The following is a 6492-nucleotide window of genomic DNA, read 5'->3' as shown; positions in this document are numbered from 1 at the left end:
ATCCTGTTTATGGCTTTCCGTAGAGTAAACTCTGGAACTGTTGGTAAAATTCTGCATACAAATCTGAGATGTTAAACTCAAGGGGACGGGGAGGAAAGAGAGGGTGAAGCAGGGAAAGGAGAGTAAAGTTCCATGTAGAATAAAAGGTTTCAGCACAAGGCTGTGTCAATTATTCACAGCAGAACATTATAAATCACTCTTTAAATAACCTGTTGTCATTGGTTCTCTTTATTGCCAGTTTGCTACTGAATTAACTCCTCCTACTTTCAGTTTAATATTTAAATTAACTCCCCCCACCCCCCCACTCCCTTTTCTTCTCAACTTGTCACATTTTCTGCTGCATAGCCTTCCCTTTCTTTCTCCGATCTTTACTTTGCCTTTACTCAGATTTATCACGTTCCAGTACTTGAAACTGACATGAAAGGCACTCTATAAATGTAATTTTGTTGTTGTTGTTCAGAGACATATGGAACATAGATAAGAACTGTCTTGTATTCTGCATCCAGAGCAAAGTCAGACCTACCATGTTTCCTTTACCCACCCATAAACACATAACACATCACATAAAATACATACACAACATTACTGGCCGTTTGTACCTGTAAAATTTATTTTATAACCCAATATTCTTTTCAACAATTCCCCCCAGACATTCTTTGCCCTAGAAGCTTATTTTTTACTTCAATCTGTTTCCTGTGTTCATTTAATCCAGCCACGCCTTTTTTTTTTGTCTGCCGCGTGTTTGACACATGTGGAAACCCATCCCCATGCTTAAGATTATCCAAATCAAACTGAGAATTCCATGCATCCCACCTACACATGGAAATCCCAGAGATAGATGATTGCAATGGAATGGTAATGGACTGTGGGGCAAGACGTTTAAGTCAGCTACAGACAATTGTCAGTAGTCCCCTGCATATCGATACTGAAATGTATAGGCTCTGTCAGTTGAGTATTACTATCCACCCGAGTAATTGCTACAATCCTCACACCTCTACAAGTTTCACTTTTATCTGGGTCATCCTAGCCTCACGACGCTCATGAGAGACATCACTCTTCTCCTGTGCTGGGTCATTTGCTCTGCTAAATAATTATACGCTGCCTTGAGGTCATCTCATTGCTACATCGACTAATATATCTAACCTCAGCGTTCCTAATTAACCTCAAGACATTGTTCTGCTTCGTTATTCACTGCGCACATCACATTCATATAAAACTGAACGGAGACTTCCAAACAATGAACCCATTCTTGACTGTCTTAAGCTGCTCTGGATTCATCTGAGCCCTCTAATTCCTTCACTAATTCTTCATTCTCCGCCTTTTTCAGTTTCACTCTCGCAGCCATTTAAGGACACAAGTCTTCATAACTCAATCCACGACTATTTGTGGGAAACTGCTGTGTGGCAATTGGCTGCCATGTTTCGCCCACAAGATATATAAAGTCAATTCACTTTACAGTATATTCTGCGAAGCGCTTTGAGACATCTCGAAGACCTATATCAAGTGCAAGCATTATTATTAGTAATAGTATAAATCTGCTTAGAAACAACAACAACAACAAGATTACCTTTGTATAGCACCTTTCACGTCGGGAAGACGTCCCAAGGTGCTGGACAGAGTACAGCATTTCAGACCCGAGCTGGGGTTGAAAAAAAGAAATCTATGATGCCTGCAGTACAGCAGCTTTCCATCTGGCATTTGCTAATTTCTTTTCTTTAACCAGCTGGTTATATGTCTCATTACAACTATTCCATAGAATTACACTTGTCAATGAGTCTGTAACTATTCCTGTTAGCTTATGCTTAGTTTTATCCTTTTCTACTAGTGCCTCCATTGGGTCCAATACTAAGAAGCTCGCGACCGGAGTGTCCCGTCTAAGGATCACGCAAGCCCTTACACTTTGCCTTACCACTGGCGTGGGTCGCAATCCCTCGCCCACAGTGTACTATAGTTGGCAGAATTTATAGAAATTGAGAACAATTTAGTTTTCAAAAGATTATTACCTTACAAGTTCAATCTCTTTCAAATGCAAGGTTCCATCTGGGGTGCCAAATAGGAATTATTTACGAGCCAACAAACCACTCGAGTTATGGTTTCAATCATATTTGTCTTTAGCAAAAATAAATGCAAACAAACAAAGTCTCAATTGAAGTTCAATCAAGTATAGTAGCGATAATTCTATATTATGATAACATAATAAAGTAGCAATTTTTTTTGGTCAGCAAGGTGTCTGACACATGTGGAAACCCATCACTATGCTAAAGACTATCCAAACCAAGCTGAGAATTCCAAGCATCCGACCTACACATGGAAATCACAGAGATAGATTGTTGGAATGGTATGCGCACTCTTTCCCTGGAAGGGCGCATCCTGCTTACCGGAAAGTATTAGGCGCAGGTTGGCAAGAGCCAAGGTTTGGGGACCCCAGAGTATGGGTTGGGGTACTGCTGGAGTCTAACCAGCTACAACCGCATAGATTGCCATTGATATTGCTGTCTGGCAAGCTTTCTCACTGCTTGTTCAGCTACGACCACCGTTAGGGCTTTGGCTTGCAGGGTTAACAGGAACTGAGTGGCATGATTCCCTGTCCCCAGTGACTTGGTCTGCCCTTCCAGGTTCTGCCAATGTGCTGTGATCAGTAGTGCCTGAAATACTGCGGAGCTGCCTGGCTCATGAACTGGACTACCAAGACCGCCACAGAGGGCTGGCTCGATTACGACATTCATTCGCCAGGCATGTCACTTTGGAGCCAGTTCAGCTCCAAGAAGCCCCCTCTTGCTTCCCCTCCTGGAAGACAGTCATAAAGTAGCAAACAACACAAAGGATGGGACTGATCAATTATCTCCTTTGGGAGATTTGGCAATAAATCTGATCTTGCTAGCTTTCCCTCAGACTCTTTTACTTCAATGAATTTCAGCTAAACTTCCATCTCTTCTACCCCAACTGTTAGTCCATGTGACTCTTGCAGGCAAAAGCAGAATTCAAAGGTTGTTTTGCCCAATCACAGTTTGATTAGCCGATCACTTTCTGGAACTGGATCATTCAATCGCCTTTCCGCACACAGAATACACCCCCTAGGTTATCATATCTTGACTTTACAGGCATTTAAGGTTCCTTGATGTTTTACCAGATGGTAGTTTAAGAAGGTCATCTTAACACTTTATTGTCTTATCTTGACACCTTTCGCCCACAAAATACACATTCACTCCACTTTAAAATATATTCTGTGAAGTGCTTTGAGACATGTCAACAACAATACAATAACATTTGTGTAGCGCCTTTCGCATCGGGTGGACGTCCCAAGGCCCTGGACAGACAGAGTTGTGAACCTGAGCTGAGAGTTGGGATTGCGGAGGGTGGAGGGTGGTGGGGGGTGGGAAGCAGGGTGATCGAAAGCACAGTGGAAGAGGGGTTCTTGAGATGGGTCTTGAAGGAGGCAAAGGAGAGGGCAAAGCGCAGGGACTGCAGGATGGAGAGTGGGGGCAGAGTGGTAGAAGGCTCGCCTGCTGATAGTGGGGCGAGTAAGGCGGGGACGTGAAGCAGGCCAGAGCCCGCTAAGCGGAGGGAGACAGCAGGATGGTAGGGGTTAGGGGGTTGCAGAGGTAGTGGGGAGCAAGACCATGGAGGCTTTGAAGGTGAGGACCAGGATCTTGAACTGTATCCTCTGTGTGATGGGAATGTGAATGGGGGTGATAGGGTCACAGAGCCTGGTGCGGGAGAGGACCCGGGCTGCAGAGTTCTGGACAATATGGAGTCTCAATGACGTGATAAGGCACTATATCAAATGCAAGGATTATTATTATATTATTATTAAATCATAAAATCCTGGGTAGGCTTGCTGCATCCAGACTTTTAGGCACCAACGATTATATCAATCAAAGACATTGTCAGCTTCCTGAGCGAACTGCTCATTTGTTCATCATTAAAAGATGTTGAATCCGAAGAATAACAAACTAAGAAAGAAGCAATTTCTTAATTACCAACATGTGGTATATGCCTTAGTGAACTTTTAGTCACCCCACGATCAGCATAGTGTTCCTTTATTTCAATTCTTCCTTTTACAGTTCTTAATATTGATTCTTCCTTTTAAACTTTTCTTACAAAGGATGGAGCATCAAAGTCCTTTGTGCCCTGTATAAATTCTACCAAAAGTTAAGTTTCCGAAATCAATTCCTTTAATTTGGATATTTTCAGTCTCGGTTTGTTTTAGTAATAAGTATTTTTTTCCACTTAAGAATTTAATTTGACCATTTTCTGCAACTTTGGCTTTTTATTCCTAAACCTGACAACCTCCCAGCAGATTTACAACAACAACATAAACTTGCAATTATATAGCGCCCCTCACACAGGATAGTGTCCCAGAGCACTACAAATCTACAGCACTGTTCAGTGCAAAAAGTCTGCACTGATCTTTCTTCATTCCACCAACTCCTATTTTTGAAAATGGGAGCACCTTTTTTTTAAAAAAAACAAGTTCCTTTCATTGCCTTTACTGGGCGGTTTTGCAACTAATGAAAAACTGAGACATTGAAGACTGCAGTGCCTGATTTATAAGTGAGACCAGGTCAACAATGCAATTTGTGTGTGAAAGCTAGGAAGTAGGAAGCATGAATCAGTAAGTGATTACTGATTCCCACTGAACAGAAAAGCTCTTTAAGAGGGTTTTTCAGTGCAGAGACTGACTTGTACACCTATGGGAACAAAATGCTATTGCAGTATTTTAAGAGTATTATGTTATGTTTTTATGAATAATTGATGCTCCATTTAGACTGTGGAACCAGCATCAAATTAACTGATCTTATGTTTATAAAATATTTATAAATATATTTTCTGTGTTTTCCCCATAAATTATACAGTTAATTCACTTTACAGTATGTGAAGCGCTTTGAGACGTCTTGCAGGTGTGATAAGGCGCTAGATCAAATACAAAGATTATTATTATTTAACTGCTGTTAAAATTGTCTGTTGTCTTTCATCCACGGTACAATAATCCACTTTACAATATATTCAGTGAAGCACGTTGAGACAACTTAACGACGTGATAAGGCGCTCTATAAAACGCAAGGATTATTGTTATCATGTTTAATTTATTTTTATAAATTTAGTGTGTCCAATTATGTTTCTAATATTTTTCCCTTTGGTATCTGCTTCGCAGTCCCTCCGCCTCGTCCCCTCCCTCGGCACCTTCGAGAACCACCTCAAGACCCTCCTCTTCGACCGTGCTTTCGATTTCCCTGCTTCCCCCACTGCCCTCCACCCTCCGCCACCCCAACCCCCAGCTCGGGTCTGAAACTCTGTCTGTCCAGCGCCTTGGGATGTCCTCCCGCCGTGAAAGGGGCTTTACAAATGTAATTTTGTGTTGCTTGTTGTTTGTTGCTGCTCTTGGTCCTGGTCTGACGTCTTGCTGGCGTGCCGTTTCCCTGCACCTGTTCACACATGAACCTTGGCAGTGAGCGTCTGCAAGCCGCTCCATTTAGAGCAGGGTGGCCCAACCTTTTGGCTGCCGCGGGCCGGATGCCCTATTTGAGAAACGTCCGTGGGCAGCACAAGCAACAATTTTTGTGTTTCCCTTCCAGAAACATAACAACATTTACACATTGCCTTTTTCATGTGAGAAGGACGTCTCAAAGCACTTGACACTTCTGGCTGGGCACCTGAGCTGGGCGTGGGAGCGGAGGGGATGGGGAGGGGAAAAGATGACTGAAAGCGCAGTCGAAGAGTCTTGATGTGCCTTGAAAAAGTGGGGAAGGGACTCAGGAATAGAGCTCCAGAAAGCAAGGGCAAAATGGCAATGGTGGAGCAGATGGGGTGGGGGGGATAGTGTTTGCTGAGCAAAGGGAATGGCCGAGGCGGAAGATCGCACAGGCAGGGTGGGGAGAAGGGAATGAATGAAGGACGTTGAGGAGTTTCTCACTGGGGAAAGAGAGAGCTTTCTGTGAGGAAACTGCACTTCATGGCGCTCGGTGTCTCCTCGATTCCCCCCCCTCAGCAGACAACGGAAGCTCTGATCGTCCGTCCTGACAGTGAACCACAAAACGCTGCCCTCAATTCTCTTCTTTCTCTGCTCTCTCTCGTTCTCTTTATTTCTCTCTTTCCTCTTCTCCCTCATGCTCTCTCTCTCAATCACTCTCTCCTCCCTCCCTCACACACTCTCTCACTCCCACTCTCTCATGTCTGACTGACTCACATACACACATTCCTATCACATTCTCTCCCCCTCTTTCTCTCAATCAGCTGCGCAGCTCACTATCTTCAGCGCAGGATCTTGCGATTGGTAAGGATGTGGTGGATAAGGAGACCTGCGTCCTTCCCCTCAGCTCAGGAGTGACTTTCTGATTGAAACGGCGGCATTACTTCCACTATCTGCGCTGCGACCTCCCAACTGCCGGCTCCTGCTACTGCCATGAGAGGATGGTTCATGGGGGGAGGGAGGGAGTGGGCGACCCAAAGTTGGAAATGGTCTCGGGTCAGATGAAATTACCCGCTGGGCTG

This window comes from Callorhinchus milii, unplaced genomic scaffold, assembly GCF_018977255.1.
Source record: "Callorhinchus milii isolate IMCB2004 unplaced genomic scaffold, IMCB_Cmil_1.0 Scaffold2, whole genome shotgun sequence".
In the NCBI taxonomy this organism is placed as follows: domain Eukaryota; kingdom Metazoa; phylum Chordata; class Chondrichthyes; order Chimaeriformes; family Callorhinchidae; genus Callorhinchus; species Callorhinchus milii.
The sequence above is the reverse complement of the archived record's forward strand: the minus strand, read 5'-3'. Positions refer to the sequence as shown.